This window comes from Chelonia mydas, chromosome 4, assembly GCF_015237465.2.
Source record: "Chelonia mydas isolate rCheMyd1 chromosome 4, rCheMyd1.pri.v2, whole genome shotgun sequence".
NCBI classification, from domain to species: Eukaryota; Metazoa; Chordata; order Testudines; family Cheloniidae; genus Chelonia; species Chelonia mydas.
The window spans coordinates 124,667,149-124,684,809 of NC_057852.1; the positions used below are offsets into that span (position 1 = coordinate 124,667,149).

General features: G+C 44.9%; 1 non-coding gene across 1 annotated transcript; it reads right to left on the reverse strand.

Moving 5' to 3' along the window:
• Positions 1-16,549: 16,549 nt before the first annotated feature.
• On the reverse strand, positions 16,550-16,665 carry LOC114018535. Its single transcript, XR_003563837.2, has one exon. It is a non-coding gene; the product is annotated as a U5 spliceosomal RNA (small nuclear RNA).
• Between the last annotated feature and the right edge of the window lie 996 nt (positions 16,666-17,661).

The window sequence follows — 17,661 nt, forward strand, 5'->3', positions numbered from 1 at the left end:
ATTATCTTCCTCTCATGCTACAGGTTTCATGCCACAGCTTGGCAGAGTTTCTACCAGTGTCCCCTCACACCCCACCACCCACTTTTTAGCAACTATTCTCCCCACCCCCCCGAACACTTACTAGCATTATTATGGACCAATGGGTCTGAGAGGAACTGCATGGACATAATAGTCATGGTCCTGTGAGAAGTCCTCATTAAAATGGTGGAAAAAACCCACTTCAGTTGTGAAGTGGAGTACCCCTCTCTACAACTCTACCTAATAAGACACTGGTGATAGATTCAGGGATGGGGGGAGCTCATCTAGGTCACCTTCAAAAATATGGCCTATATTCCCCTCAGGAAGGTCATTGCATATAAATGCTTGGAACTCAGTCATCTACCTAGAATGCAAAGCATTCCTGCCTCTACTCCCAGGGATACACAATCCAAGTGCTGACAGACAATGCCACAGCTGTGCATTATGTCCACAGGTAAGAGGGAGCCAGGTCAAGCTGGCAGGACATCTTGCTCTGGACTTGGTATATTCATCACAGATCACGCCAATGGCCCTGTATCTCCCAGGTGTTCAGAAAGCAGCTCATGTCAGTAGACAGTCCTCAGACTATCCCAGACAGTCATCCGATGAAGTGAGCTGTAGCTCATGAAAGCTTATGCTCTAGAAACTAACAAATTTATTAAGGTGCCACAAGTCCTCCTGTTCTTTTTGCGGATACAGACTAACATGTAACTCTGAAACCTGTCAAAGACTTATTACAGAAAGTCTTTCACAAGGGGGATTCCTAAATCTAGAGCAGTTTGCCGCAGACTAGAACAAGAAATATCAAGTGTTTTGTTCTAGGTGAATGGGTCTAGGCCAACCTTACTGTCAGCTGCCTTTCTCACCTGCTGGACATTGGGACTTACAGAAGATTAGGGTTGGAAGAGAGCTGGATTCTCCTTCCTTTTTTTAATTTTTTTTAAAAAGATGGACACTGTATTTGCCCTTTTCTAATCATCCGGGACCTCCCCTGATCGCCATGAGCTTTCAAAGATAATGGCCACTGGCTCTACAATTACATCAGCCAACTCCCTCAGCACCCACAGATGGATTGCATCTGGCCCCATGGACTTGTGCAGGTCCAGCTTTTCTAAATAGTCCTTAACCTGTTCTTTCACTCTGAGGGCTGCTCACCTTTTCCACATACTGTGCTGCCCAGTGCAGCAGTCTGGGAGCTGACCTTGTCTCTGAAGACCAAGGCAAAAAAAAGCATTGAGTACTTCAGCTTTTTCCACATAATCTGTCACTAGATTTCCTCCCCCATTCAGTAAGGGTCCCACACTGTCCCTAACCCCCACCTTGTTGCTAACATACCTGTAGAAACCCTTCTTGTTACCCTTGCTAGCTGCAACACCAATTGTGCTGTGGCCTTCCTGTTTACACCCCTGCATCCTCAAGCAATATTTTTATACTCCTCCCTAGGCACCTATCCAAGTTTCCACTTCTTGTAAGCTTCCTTTTTGTGTTTAAGCTCCCTGAAGATTTCTCTGTTAAGCCAAGCTGGTTGCCTGCCATATTTGCTATTCTTTCTGCACTGTGGTCTGGTTTGTTCCTGCACCCTCAATAAGGCTTCTTTAAAATACAACTAGCTCTCCTGGACTCCTTTCCCCCTCATATTAGCCTCCCAGGGGATCCTGCTCATCAGTTCCCTGAGGGAGTCGGTTTGCTTTTCTGAAGTCCAGGGTCAGTATTCTGTTGCTTTCCTTTCTTCCTTTTGTCAGGATCCTGAAATCAACCATCTCACGATCACTGTTTGAGGTATCCTTTCCTACTGATCGCCATAATGCCAGGGCTCCTGAGAAGGCAGGCTGGTAATCGTGATAGGCCCAGTATGGCTAACCAGTTCTGGTATTCCGATCCAGTGAACCTTTCAACACTACCCTGCTCAACTTTACCTGCTCTGCCAGACACGATCTCTCAGAACAGCAGTCAGATCACTACATCTGACTGCCTGGCTGATGTCCACTGAAAGAAGCTCTTCAGCTGAAGTTCAGAACATTCTGCTCCAAATTAAGAAAGTCTCCACAAGGGTCCATCTAGAAGCAGTACTTGCATATCACCCTTGTAGCCAGGGCTACACTGTATTTTCTCTCTACTGTGACTAGGTTCTTTAAGGACCTAACTCATGTTTTCCCCACAGTTCAGGAGCCGTCTTCCTCTGGGGACCTCAATATAGTATTAACAGGGTTGATAGGTTCCCCCTCTGAGCCTTTCAGCAACCGCTTCCCTAGAGGTAGGGCTTCTGATTTTTTTTGTTTTAATTGATAAACACCAGTGAAACACCCCCAGTTAAAAAAATTGGTATTTAGCCAGTAAACACCATTAGAACACTGGAAATAATTACTTCTATCTAAGGTAGAGGTGGGCAAACTATGGCCCGCAGGCCTGTCCTGCCCGGCCCTTGAGCTCCCAGCTGGGGAGGCTAGGCCCCAGCCCCTCCCCTACTGTCCCTCCTCCCCTGTAGCCACACCACTACATGGGCAGCACAGCTTGTGCCCGCCCACCTCCCAGGCTTTCCAATAAGCCAGTCCTGCTGCTCTGAGTGGCCCGGTAAGGGGGCAGGGAGCAGGGATGTTGGATAAGGGGCAGGAGGTCCCTGGGGGCAGTCAGGGGACAGGGAGCAGTTGGATGGGGCGGAGGTTCAGGTGGGGGCTGTCAGGGGATGGGGAGCACAGGGGGTTGGATAGGTGTGGGAGTCCAGGGGGGCCTGTCAGGGAGCAGGGGGTGGATGGGGCAGAGCAGGGCAGTCCAGGGACAGGGAGCAAGGGCAGTTGGATAGGGGGTGGAGTTGCGGGGGGGGTTCCTGGGAGGGGGCGGTCATGGGACAGGGAGCAGGGGGTTTGGATGGGTCAGGAGTTCTGAGGGGGGCAATCGGGGCAGGAGCCAGGCTGTTTGGGGAGACACAGCCTTCCCTACCCAGCCCTCCATACAGTTTTGCAACCCCGATGTGGCCCTCGGGCCAAAAAGTTTGCCCACCTCTGATCTAAGGGCTTGCCTACACTGATCAGTAATGCAGACTACAAGGATATGATTTCTAAAGCACTTTAACCTTGCATGTTAATTAGTCCTTCTAGATCCTGCTGGTGTTCACTAAAAGTCCTGTAGTGAGCTTTAACAGATCTTTTTAACGAGCACTACATTAAAGCACACTAGAGAACATTACAAAGATTACTCATGGGCATATACACTATAAGGAGTAATGTATGTTTTTCATTACAGTATCTACAAAGCGCCCTGAAAACTGATTTTTGGACATCTACATAAAACTCAAAATTGCTGAAAACAAATGAAGTTGTTAAACCCTGAAAAACTGAAGCCCTACCTGTACCACCTACTGTTGAAGGTGGCTTTTTTTTTTTTAATAGCTATTATCTCAGCTTGGACAAAGGAGATTCAGGCCCTCAGTGTGGGGTTTGCCTTATAAGTATTTTGTAAGAACAGAGCTACTATCAGTGCTCATCCTAAGTTCCTACCCAAGGTTGTTGCTGAATTCCATGTGAACCAATTCGTTCATCTCCAGTTTTCTTCCCCCAAACCTCACTCTCTGCCACAGAAGATAAACCACATGTTCTTGATGTAGTAAAAACATTATCCTATTTCCTTAACAGGACAATCATTCAGGAACACACCTGGACAATTCATGATGTTTGGGGAGCTTATGGGTCAACCTCTGTGAGAATTGTCTATCAGAATGGGTTTCCAACTGTATAACAGCATGTTACAAGTTAGCCAGGTTAGGTCCACTGAGCCATGTCAGAGCTCATGCAACTAGAGTTCAAACAACCTCAGCTGCCTTTTTGAAGAATGTCCTTATTTCTGAAATCTGTAGGGGAGCCACATGGAGTTTGGTTCATGTCTTTACAAGACACTATTCAGTGGAGGCAACCAGATTGGATGCCCATTTTGATGGAGCTGTCCTACAACCCTTGTTTAAGTAAAAGAGCACTTGTGGCACCTTAGAGACTAACCAATTTATTTGAGCATAAGCTTTCGTGAGCTACAGCTCACTTCGCTGTAGCTCACGAAAGCTTAGGCTCAAATAAATTGGTTAGTCTCTAAGGTGCCACAAGTACTCCTTTTCTTTTTGCGAATACAGACTAACACGGCTGCTACTCTGAAACTTGTTTAAGTAAGACTCAGCACCCACCTCCCAAACAAAGGTAACTGCTTATTAGTCACCAAGAATGGGATCTTGTAGGGGGAACAGTTGAGGATGATCGGTTACGGACCTTATAGAATTTGGGGTTCTTTGAGATGGGTTGTCCGGATGGATTCCACACATGCCCCTTTGACCCAGCTGTTACTGAGCCCTACCTCTCTGGGATTCTGTATTGATGAAGGAACTGAGGGATGGTTGGGCCTACTCTTGGGTGGGGTGGCACAAATATATCTAGGGTGCTGGTATGTCCCCAATGGACACTGATGGCCCAAAGAATCTAATGCATGTAGGCAAAGCATCTCTGGTAATTATAGTTACTGTAAGGTCAGTAACCAGGCTGTTTTCTTAATCTTTGTGCCATTTTGCATAATAAAGCGTGTAGCAATGCATTTACCCTTTGGCAAAATGGGAATAATAGCTACCTTACTGGGATATTGGGAGGTATAATTCACTGCTTGCAAGAGTGGTGCTGAGGTGGAAGGATCTTAGATGATCAACTAATTCATCTGCACTAATCTTATGTTTCCACACTTTATTCTTTGCCTTTGGGATCTGCCTTGATGGGGAAGCACATGCCCAACAACCACAATGAGATATGGAATGGTCCTAGTTAACTGCCTGCAGCCCCTTTTACAGTCTTGCTGGCCCATGCCCAAGTAGGGCTAAAGGGAAGTGAACATGTGGCTGTAATAGTTGCTGCTTTGGAGACAATTCTGAGCTTGGGCAGCAAGGCATGTTCTCAGTAGGGTAGCTGTGTGGAGGCAATAAACTCAGCTCGTTACTGCAAAGTAACCTCTCTGCTGCATTGAAGAAAAGGAGGACTTGTGGCACCTTAGAGACTAACCAATTTATTTGAGCATAAGCTTTCATGAGCTACAGCTCACTTCATCAGATGCTGTTGCTCACGAAAGCTTATGCTCAAATAAATTGGTTAGTCTCTAAGGTGCCACAAGTCCTCCTTTTCTTTTTTGCAAATACAGACTAACACTGCTGCTACTCTGAAATCTGCTGCATTGGTTGTCTGTGGTCTAAGGCCAACACTTTCAAAATTGGCTCTTGATATCATGTGGCTCCGTTTCTGTGTGCTCAGCTTGAGATGCTTTGAGCTCAATTTCCTTAGGTGCTGAGCACCCAGAACATCCACTGAGGTCAATCAAAGCTGAAGGTGCTCAGTACTTCTGAAATTCAGAACCACTGTGTTCCAAATTGGATACCCAAAAATGAAGCCACCTGAAATCAGTGTGTGCTTCTGATCATAAGTTTGTAATTAGGCAGTTGTGTACCAGATATAATCTACACCATCCTCCCCTATATTTTCAAAAGAACTGGCTTGCTTTCTTGAATGTAACTTTCCTGGTTTACAACTACTGTGCCACTTAAAAAACATTTGTTATGATGGTTCATTTAGTTAAGACAAATACTGATCACAACCAGTTTGGGAGAAAGAGGTTGTTTTTTTTTATTCTTGAGACTAAAGGAATATTTAAACACTTTGCAATTGAAACTGGGCTTCAGATTTTCAGACCTGCAAGCTGCTCCTTGCGGTTCAATCAGGAAAGCCCTCTGGTGGATAAACATGGTATAATTAAACCTATTTAGGTGAATGTGCAGTAATATAGAGTACTCTTCTTAATATCCTTACACTCAACAACAAGTAGCTATTTTGGGTGAAAATTACTTCTGTGTAGAGGGTTTCCAGGACCTATGCTCAATTTAAGACCTATTATGACAGAACACAATAGAAAATTAATCAGAAACAATATCTCTGTTCAATTAATCTGTTTACCAAATCAAAATATACCTATTCAACCAACAGAGTTCATCTTATACAAATACTTAGTAAAAAGGATTTTACCTGCTCAAGTATCAGCACGAATACCTGCTTTGCCGTGATGCTAGTATGAATAGAAGATATTGATTGGCATAAAGAGGCAAGTCTTGAGCTAATTATGCTTGAACCAGATGTCTGTGTGTCCTTTTGGGAAGTGCCAATATATTTTATCAAAGTACTTATAAAAACATGCAATTCCTAGTCTAGAGAGAGCTTTTCTGATGGATGTCTATATTTACTGAAAGGCCCCTTTTGTTTGGTTTTCTTTTTATATCTATGCACTTTTGTTCTGAAATTCTCAGCATGAATTAATGAGTCTTAAGTCTTTGCCTCTGAACTCAGCCTGAGATAAACATAGATGGGGGCGGGGAGAAACAAACCAAAACCTCAATACCAGTTGTGGGTGAGACATTGTAAGCTTTTGGAACAAGGAGGGACAGAAGGATACTTTGGGTGCAGTATAAATGATAACTGGATGGGGAAGCTAGTAGTGTTGGTGAGACGCCCCTGTCTAATCCATCCAGTATTTAATCATCGTGGTATCTAAACATGAATTGTATTTAAATAATCCAGATATAGCATCTGTCATTTCTGCCCACCATGATATATTTGGATCAAGCATTACTAATGCTGGGTTCATTCTTTGAACGTTTCATTTGTGTCACTTGAATCATGTTTAAATACAATAGGTAGCTAATTTATCCAAATATGTCTCACTCTGATGCTCAAGATACAGCTTAGCTTTAAGCCAAAAAATGTGAGCTTTCTCTCTGGGTTAATTGAGGTTCAGTTGTATGTGTTGGGAGTTTTCTATGTGCTGGAGTCTGTATGGAAATGAATTTCTGAGAGGTACTGAAAAACCACTCATTATTAGTAGAAACACAGTCCCCTTTTGTGTCCTGTAAAAAAAGGGCTATTCCATTTATTTTGAAAAATGTTTTGTTTTCAGAAATATGAATGTAATACAGAAATGGAGCACTTGTATCTGCATCTGGTCTTTCAATAAGCTTTCATGTGTTGGAATCAAAGTAACTTCACAATACTGCAGAGGGCAGTAAAAGTGCATGTTTAATTACAAGCACACAAAAGAAATCTCGCAGTTGCTTTACAATTTGTTGCAAAGGCCAGGAATCTAATTATACTTACTGATTCTGACCTTAGGAGTAACCCATAGTCCCAATAAAATCCCTTCAAGTCTGTCATCTTTCACTGTTCTTTCCATTTCCAGTTTCACTTGATGTTAAGCCCATTATTACATGGAATGGAGGATAATAGTAACTTAACAGCAAAAAACGAAAGAGGGAAAATGGGGTCTGCATCTTTCTGACTACTAATAGCCCTGCCTGCACTCACAGCCCTACTCCTACATAGTGGAAAGATCTCAAAATGCTTATTTAAATTGCTTTAGAGAAGACATTTGTTTTTCTTTATGCAAAGGTTAAATGGAATTTACCTTGCCTGAAAATAATTCCGTTTAGGGTTCTGGCCCTATTGAATGTTCTTTCAGAACCTTCCCTGACAGCAGTGGGTTCATTAAGATATAACTGGTTCCACGGTGCCTCTGCCTCATGGCAAGGGATAAAACAGAAATGGAGTCGTCTTTGCAATGGGATTTTGTCTGAATAAGGACTGCAGTATCAGATTGTGTCCATATTCTCTTGTGTATTGGTGAGACCATCTTTTCTATAGTATATATAACTAGCATGACTTCCACAGAGGGAATAAAATCATGCCTCACTAAGGTACTAAAATTTCTGAGCACGTCAGTAAAATAGCCGATAAAGGAGAACTGGTTGACAAAATTTATTTGGACTTTTAAAAAGCCTTTGAGAAAGTCCTTCACAAGAGAGTACTAAGGAAAATAAGTAGTCATAAAGTGAGATGCAAAGTAATGTTGGGGATTAGAAACAACTTAAGAGATGAAAAAATGAATAAAAATAAATGGTCAATTTTCATAAAGACCAAAGGCTAACAGTGGGGTGCCACAAGGTTCTGTACTAGGACTTCTGTTGTTTAATATATGTATCAATTATCTGAAAAAGGAGGTATGTAGTGAAGTAGCAAAATTTGCAGATGGTACAAAATTATTGGGGTTAGTCAAGTCTGGAAAAGACTATGTGGAACTTCAGAGGGACCTAACCAAGCTAGGTGAATGGGTAACACAATGGCAGATGAAATTCTGTGTTGACAGATGCAAGGTAATATATTTTGGAAGGAATAATTTGGATTACAGGTACACTTACAGGGTCCTAAATTATTTGTAACAACTGAGAAAAAGAACCTGGGCTTTTGCCAGCTTAATGAAGACTTCTTAATGTGCAGCAGCAGCCAGAAAAGCAAACAGGTTAGAATGCATAGGGAATAGGATGGCAAATAATTTAACATGATGTATCCTCACCCAGAATTCTGTGTTCAGTTCTTGGCACCATATCTTAAAGGGGTGAAATACAGTGGGTTCACAGATGAGCAATGAGACTGATTAAGTGAATGGGAAACTTCCATATGAAAAGATTTGAAAACCATTTACTTTAGAAATGAGATTAATAAGTGGGAACATTTTAAAGGTACACAAAATAATGACCTAGAGAAGGTATATTAGATGCTGCTATTCATGATTTCTCATAAAAGAAAACAAGGGGACAGTCAATTAAACTTAAAAGCAGAAAATTAAAAACTTGTAAACAGAAATATTTTTTTCATTACAGTGCATCATTAGCCTGTGGAACTCCTTGCCACATGAGATCTTAGAGGACTGGAAAAGGGCAAACATTGGTCCCCTTTTTAAAGATAGGTATTAAGAGGACCCAGGGAATTATAGACCACTCAGCCTAACTTTGATACCTGCAAAGATACTAGAACAAAGTACTAAACAATCAATTTATAAGCACCTTCTAGAGGACAATAGGAAATGCTGTATTAATTTAGATGGGGCTGTATGGGCCCAAAGAGTAAAAGGTGTTAATATGACCCTGTAAGTGTCCAACACAAACAGTTTTAGGGAAGGTTCATCTTCTAGTGGATGCAGCCGTGTATTCCACGTAAGTGTGTGGGTGTGCACAGCACGCCGGAGCTGAGAATTTTGCCTAGCAGTACCCATAGAGGGGTGGCGTTCGTGCCTTGTGGCCATAACCTCTCTCCTGGCTATATAAGGTGGCACCGCCCCAACCCCTCTCAGTTTCTTCTTACTGTCCCTTGCTGGAGTCGGAGCCCTGTCTGGTCTTAACCTCACATTCTCTCACTAGTGTTTTCTAGTTGTATCTTGTTAGTACTCTGAGTATTAGTTAGATTAGTGTTGTATTTACTCTGATGCCCTCACCGGGGTTTAAACATTGTCTGCCATGTGGGGGAGTGATCCCTAACAACGATCCCCACATGTGATGCATGCTGTGCTTGGGTGAGGCCCACATCAAGGAGCAGTGCACAGAGGAAAAGGGCGCATAAGACCAATTGAGATCATTCCAGGTCTCATGGGGAGCCTCCCGCCTCCCCTGGGAAGAGTGTGGACTGGAGTGCGGGAGCCTTTAACCACTCCCCGGTACCAAGGAGGGGGCTTAGAGACCCTTCACTGTCGACTCCAGTTCTGGCCCTGGGGCATCTGTTGAGTCAGGTACTGGCAAGGGCAATGCCGGCACCGACTGTTTCCATGTCAGTGGCATACCAGGCAGCTAGAGGCCTCCGCTTCCTGTCCATCGTGACCACTCCTTTTATCCAGGATTTGGCCAACACTGAATTGTTTAGAGCCCCCTTGGCTGGACGGGCTGTTGAACCCTTGTGTCTGTCAGCTCAGCACAGCTTATGGAAGCTGGATCAGCACGTGGCTGAGTGCAAGCGACCTCGGCAACAGGAAACTCCTCAGCACCCTTGCAGTTGGCACCACAGATGTCGTTGGGGCAGCTTTCACTGCCTTCCACTTCAACAGTCAGCAGTTTCGGTTCTGCTGACAACTTTGGGGTCAGCACCAGCATACTTGGTGCTGGCAATCTGGCTTCCATCATCAGCGCTGGTCCTTACCTCATTCTGGGCAACAGATGACTCAGACCGGTTACTGGCTCCCTCAGGACTGGCTCCACCTTTATCCCCAGAAACCCAATGCTCCTCGGCACCAAGGGTGGGATCTTCCTCCTCCCACTCTCCATTGCCTGACCCACATTGGGGACCATTTATGGAGCATTATGGTCACCAGGATTGACACTCCTCTCGCACTCGGGAAGAGGGTCCCTGACCTGGCACCTACTGGCTACCAATGCCCGTTCCTTATCAGTGGCCTCCATGGAATCTATGGGATGCTGCTCCTCAGTCACAGAGGTCACACTCCTCAGCTTGCTCTAAAGCAAGGTCACTGGGCAGATTAGTGGCAGAAACTCTGGACCCACTGGTTCAGGTACCAGTGAGCCTTCCAGGTGTGGAGCCCATGGAGCTGCCCCTTCCAGCTCCATCAGTCCAGGAATGAGAGCCCCCTTTGGTACAGTTAACTGCCTCTACTTCATCCCTGGACAATTCAGCAGTACCTGGCTCTTCCTCTCCTTCAATATCAGAAGATTTCAAGGCCCAATATCAGAGGATTTAGCGGCATGTGACTGCTTGCCTGGGCACTCAGGCAGAGTTCCTGCAGGAGAATGCCCGTAAGTCAGTTGATATCCTGCAACTGTCTGCTCCTGGGAGAGTAGCCCTCCCTATCACCGATGCACTTCTAGAAACTGGAGCATGCCAGCTTCAGTATTGCCTACTGTGTAGCACACAGAGAAACATTTTGTCCCGGTGCAGGATTTGAGGACTTTTATTCCCGTCTGGCCCCAAACTCCCTAGTCGTAACCACAGTGAATGGTAGAGTCCAGCAGGGCAGGTTTAAGTCCACTCTTAAGGACCAGGACTCCAAAAGGATGGATTTGATGAACAGGAAGATTTACACCTTCTCCTCCTGCAAATGTGGATCGTGAACCACCAGGCATTGTTGTCCAAGTACAACTTTGTAAATTGGACAGCTATGTCTAAGCTTGTGGACCAGCTGCCTGAAACCTCCAGAGGGGAATTTTGGGTATTTGTCAATGAAATCTGTTTAGGGGCCAAGACCTCGTTGTAGTCTGCATTGGACATCACGGATGCTTCATCCAGAGTTACGTCTTCTGCAGTGACCATGAGAAGGGCATCCTGGCTGCAGAATTCAGGTGTTGCTCCAGACGTGCCACAGAAGATTTGCCCTTCAGTTGCTGGGTGTTGTTTTTGGACAAAACAGCTGAGACCCTGCACTTCTTCAAGGATTCTAGGGCCACCCTACATTCCTTGGGGCGGCGGCGGGGGGCGGGGGGTCTATACACCGTCAGTGCAGAGGCATCGCTTCGGAGGCCAACAGCAGCAATAATACTGTCTGCAATGCACCTTTGGGCAGCCTTTTCTTCCCTTGAGACAGCGGGATTACCCAAGAAAGGGGCATAGATCCCAGAGGAGAAGGCAGCAGTTGGGTTTAGGGTTTGGCCAGTCGACATGCCCTCCCCTGATACTCCCTGCCCCAAGCACACATTTTGACTCCTTGGTCCAGAGCAAAGGTCCAGTCGTCACTTTACTCCACCTCCTTTTGTTGACAGGTGAGCTCGCTTTTACAATGTTTGGGGCTCGATTACAACTGATAGCTGGGTACCAAGCACCATTAGATCGGGTTATGGCATCCAGTTCCTCTTCACTTCTCCCCGTCCCTCTTCAGGGACCCCTCTCATGGGATACTGCTCCTTGAGTTGGTTCACTCTTTACTGGCCTTGGGAGCAGTGGAGGAAGTTCCTCTCGAACACTGGGTCATGGCTTCTAGTCCCGGTACTTCCTGGTTCCCAAACCAAAGGGGCATAGATCCCAGAGGAGCAGGCAGCAGTTGCATCTGGGGTTTGGCCAGTCAAGAAATCCTGGTGCCCCCCCCCAACCCCTCCCAAGCACCCATTTTGACTCCTTGGTCAAGAGCAGAGTAATAAATAAACCAGATACATGAGGTTCTCTATGGTCACCCTTTCACCTGTTGTCCCCGCATTGACTCAGAATGACTGGTTTGCTGCACTGAATCTTCAAGATTCTTACTTCCACGTGACAGTTCTCCTAAGCCACAGAAGATTTCTCCGGTTTGTCGTGACAAACTGCCATTTTCAGTACAAAGTCCTTCCCTTTAGGCTGTCTTCTGCTCCCAGGGTTTTTACCAAATGGTCGTGGTGACAGCTTACTGCAGGAAGTAGGGAATCCAGGTCTTCCCATATCTGGACGACTGGCTGCTCAGAGGCAGGTCCAGGGAAGAAGTTCTTTCTCACGTCCGCATCACACTGCGTTTACTCAACCATCTGGGTTTCATCCTAAACACATGAAAGTCAACTTTGATCCCCACTCAGAAAATCCAGTTCATTGGGGCTCTAATAGACGCTATAAGTTTGAGAGCATTCCTGCCGATCGACCATTTCTAGACAATTCGCTGCCTTTGTCTTGGTCTGCAGTCTCAGCCTTCCACAACAGTTCACATGTGCCTGAGGCTCTTAGGCCATATGTCTTCATGGACGCAAGTGGTTTAATTCTCAAAGTTGTGCTTTTGTCCTCTGCAAATGTGGCTCAGGACTTTTTACAGTCCAACCCTTCATCCCCTGGACAGGTTGGTCCACCTCCCTCCATCAGTCCTGGACTCCTTACAGTGGTGGATGGTTCAGGGGAATGTAAGTTGTCCAGCCCTTACCTACAAGGACGGCTGTCACTGGTGTTTTTTTGATAGGTTGGGGAGTGCATCTGGGCTTGGTGAAGGTTGAGAGCCTGTGGTCGGAGCAGGAAGCTCCACTGCATATCAATATCTTGGAGTTTTGGGCCATCTACAATGCCTGTCTTGCTTTCCTAGACCACATCAAGGGTTTGGTAGTTCACATACTTTCCGACAATACCACCGCAATGTATTATGGGAACAGGCAAGGGGGAGCACACTCCAGGGTGCCCTGCCAAGGGGTGATCAGGTTGTGGCAGTTCTGCATTGACAGGAGTATCTCTCCGATAACCAGTCACTTGCCCAGTGCCCAGAATCCTCTCGCCGACTATCTCAGCAGGAATTTTTCCCCAAACCACAAGTGGTTTCTGAAGCCCAGTGTTCTGCGAGTCATCGCAGTGTGAGGCATCCCAATGATCAACCTGTTCACTACAAAGGACAATAGGAAATGCCAGCTGTTTTTCTCTCAAGAGGGCCTTAGTCCAAGCTCTCTGACCAATGCCTTCCACCTCAGCTGGCAGTCAGCTCTCCTGTATGCTTTTCCTCCGATCCCAACCATTGCACAGGTTATCCTCAAGCTGAAAGCGGATTGGGCCACGCTGATCCTCATTGCCCCGGCATGGCTGACGCACTGCTGGTTTTCTGACTTTCTCGTGCCGTTGATTCAGCCTCCCATAACCCTTGCTCTCCATCCCGACCTGCTCATGCAAAATCACCATCGCAGTCTGCATCCTGTGCTGAGCGCTCTGCATCTCTGTGACATACCCAAGGTACGGTCTAGGCTGATGGACAGCTGTGTCACCTCAGCCCTCTTATCTGGGGTGCCCTTTACACTGCTTTGCTGCTGTAGCTACCATTCCTGGTCTGGTCACAAGCAGCCATCAGCATGTAAGTCACTCCCAGCTACATGGTATGAATGCTGCCGTCAGCCACTCTTGAAGCACACTGCCAAATGACACCAGCATGCTCCCAGTGCCAGACTTTCCCCAGAAATGCACGTCTTACTCTGCCCAGCTTTCTCCTAGACAATATAAGCTCATATAAAGTCCGTCATTTTATTAATAGAAAATGACAAGCACAAATGGAGTTTCCCAAACACTTCAATTCAAACACACTGGTTTAGATAAAACAATAAAACAAGTTTATTAACTACAAAGAGAGAGATTTTAAGTGAACACAAGTAATGAGGCATAAAAGTCAGAACTGGTTACAAGAAAAGAAAAGGTAAAACACAATTAATGCCTAACAACAAACTAGAGTAAATTCAAAGCAAAGTCTCTCTCACCACATGCTTTGGCAGTTCTACTGGCTGAACATCCTTCAGTCAGGATCCCTCCCCTTGTCCAATGTTGCTTCCTTTGTTTGTCGGGTGTCATGAATGTTGTGGGCAGAGAGAAAGGGAGAGATCATTTTGGGTGTGTCCCCTTTCTTTTTATAGTCCTCACCCTTCCTTGACAAGCTTCCCAAGCAGGGAGCAGGGCACCAGGCAGTTTCCCTGGATAGGAACTCTATGCTGTTTCTTTGCTAAGATGTAGATTTTCACTCATGTCCCTTTGCCTGTCAATGAATAGCCACTTAGCAGGTGATGGCCCATTTGACTTTCTCTACACCTGGCTGAGGCATCAGTTTGCCCTTTGTCTCTGAAGAACTGGTTTGGCTGCTGCCCAGATTTGGAACTTGTTTTAGTAAAACCATGGAATCTTGTAACTTTACATATAGAGTGACCACACATATTTTACCAGAACAATGATGATCAGGAAATTATGAGTTTCCAAATAATACCTCACAAGGCGTAGTTTGTACAAAGATTATTATAATAGTATGCAAGGGTTGAATATGGGGCACAGATTATTACAGTCTCATGGTGTGGCTGCTCCATGGTTGAATGAGGAGGAAGAGCAATGCTCAGCAGCTGTTCAACAGGTCCTACTCAGTAGTAGAAAACTCTCTACCTTGATGGCCTATTTGGCAAAGTGGAAATATTTTTCAGTGTGGTTATTGGCCCTCACAGTTCAGCTGATACTGGCTAGGTATCTTGGAGTATTTGCAGCATCTTCAGTCCTCAGGCCTTATACTTAGCTGGTTGAGGGTGCATCCTCAGCCTTTCATCCACCCATTCATGGAAGATCAGTGTTTTCCAATGACATGGTGGTGAGATTCTTGAAAGGAATCTTTCATCTCCATCTGCCAGTGCGGGAATCAGTTCCCTTGTGGGACCTTAACACAATCTTATTGGCTCTCATAGGACCTCTGTTCGAGCTTCAAGCATCCTGCCCCTTTTCTTTCTTACAAAAAAACGGGATTCCTTGTGACGATAACATCTGCAAGCAGAGTGTGAGACTTGCAGGCTTTGATTGCAGAGTCTCCTTTGATGGCAGAATTCTCCAAAGACAAAGTGGCATTGTGGCCACACCCGAAATTGATGTCTAAAGTGGTCTCTCAGTTTCATTTAAACCAGGCAGTGTATTTGTCTATGTTTTTCCCTAAGTCACATTTATCGCCAAAGCCACATTTGCACGCTTTGGATGTCAGACGGTGTCTGGTTTTTTATCTGGACAGGACTAAAACTGTCTTTGCCTCGTCTGTTTGTGTCATACGCAGACCGTATAAAGGGACAGGCAGGTGCCTCACAGATAATCTCTAAGTGGATAACTTTTTATGTCATGACTGCATCTGAAATGGCTTCAGCTAGGCCCCCTCTATGGGCGTGAGCTCATTCTACAAGAGCGCAAGCTGTGTCAATAGTGTTCTTCAGTGACTTCTCAGTGTGGATATTTGCAGGGCTGCCATATGTCATGGGTCGGGTGCCAATGTTTAAGCGGTCTCCCCATCTTTATAGTGCTAATAATTTTCATGTATCCCAATGATTTCTGTTGTTGTTTTATCTTTTCCTTTTACTCAGCTTGCAGGTTTTTTAGGGGGTGGAGGTGAAGGGTAGGGAAGGGGTAATGTATTTGAAGTTTATTCTCTGAGCCTGCTCTGCCCTCACTTAGGTATGTGAAACTCTCAGCAAAATCAGTGGGAATTGTTTAGGTATCTACATGGGCAGGACTTAGTCATCTGGGTATGTACTAGACATGGACCTGAGCAGTTAAATCTGGATGAGATCCACATTTTGAGGTAATTATGCATGGGAGTTCAGTTCAGTTCCTCATGGAAATAAGAACCAGCTGTGACTCAGGATCTAAACTTCTCTGAAGTTTGAGGAGTGGTTGGACCTGGACTTTTGGTTTCAGTCCACTTCTAATAGATCTCAAACTATCTTGCAAGGTTTTTTTTACTTCCTCAGATTTGCAATGTCAGATTCCTTGTTAATATTATGATTTGTAAACCTCCTTTCCTTTACTGCGCTTGGGTGAACTAATCTCATGGTGACTCTGCAGACACAGGACAAAACTGTCATCTTCCCAAAACAACTAATCTCAAATTCAAAAATAATTCTGTGTTGACCGCATCCGATGAAGTGAGCTGTAGCTCACATAAATTTGCTCAAATAAATTTGTTAGTCTCTAAGGTGCCCCAAGTACTCTCTTTCTTCTGTTTTTCAATGGTTTTAAGAGCACCCTCATGTCAAATGAACGAGAACCAACTTTCTTTCCTCTTAGACCAGAGAGAGTGTTCAGGGCAGAGCAAAGTGATGAGGTTCTATCAGACTTTTTCTATAAATGTATGCCTTTTTTAATGAAAATATCTGGTTCTTCAAACTCACGTGCCATTAAAAAGCACAGTTCTAATGAAATACAGACATAAGTGCTTCCATCATTGATGGTTGCCATGCCTTTTAATGGCTTGCTTTCTCATTAGATACTAATGGAAAGGTGAACTGAAAAAAATTGGGTAGAAACTCATAAATGTTCCTCTCCACGGAAATCTTTAGTAAAAGGCAAAAGATTTATACAATCTGAAGAGAAACCGGAGTATAAAAATGGCAGATAAAATGTGTTTTCTCGGAGTAATAATCACTCCATGGATTAAATGAGACATTGTAGTTTTATTACTGGAAATTAAAGTAGGGATGGATGAATGGCATTCAAGGTTTTGCGAACCTCCTGAAAGCTAGGCTGCCAAAAGTGGGCACCTTCGATAGAGTGAGCCAGATATTCAGCGGGTGGAAATTGGTGTAGCTTCATGGAAGTGAATTTTCAACTTGAAGCCTGAGAGCTCATGTGGAAGTTAGGTAGTGCTTTGTGTTAGAATTCTGCACAGGGACGAACTTTATCCCAAAGATGGAACAGCACTTAAAGATCTGCTATGAAAATGCAAAGTGTGTTATTACTAGTAAGACTGGGGAAAGAGAGGCCAGGCCGTGTAACCTGCTGTCTTGATTGGTTTTCTGAAATGGCATCATGGGATAGCTTGAGAGCAGAGAGTCTTTTGCTTTCTTAGCTTAAGCCTCTCTTCGTTTAAGCCTCTCTTAGTCTGAAGTCTGTTGCATTCACAAAGAAAGCAAATTGCATTGTGCAAAGATGCATTTCACAAAGGAACAGCCACACAGTCTGAAAAAATATCCACATCACCTTACTGATGGGACCAGGGGTGCCTGGTTCTCAGCTGAGCACAGTGTATCCTCCCTAGGTCGTGTGATTTGAAGGCAATCTGCTGGAGGTCAGCCCCCAGCATTTTTCAAACCGAGACCAGTACTTCATCTCCATTCTCTTTATTGCTGAGAGCTGTACTTTGTACAAGTGTATAGATGCGAAAGGGACAATCCCTGTAAGAGCTCGACTGGCTAACTCAGGAAATACCTGTCTCACACACCAGGCAAAAATGTGCTAGCAACTGCTGGGAAAATGACAACTGCACTGTCTGATCGCTCGTCAGATCAATGAGGCTTTTCTCTCCTTTCACTGAGAATTTATTCGCAGGGGTTGGTGAGCTGAGAAATAAAGATTCCTGACCGAATAGTCATCCCCATCG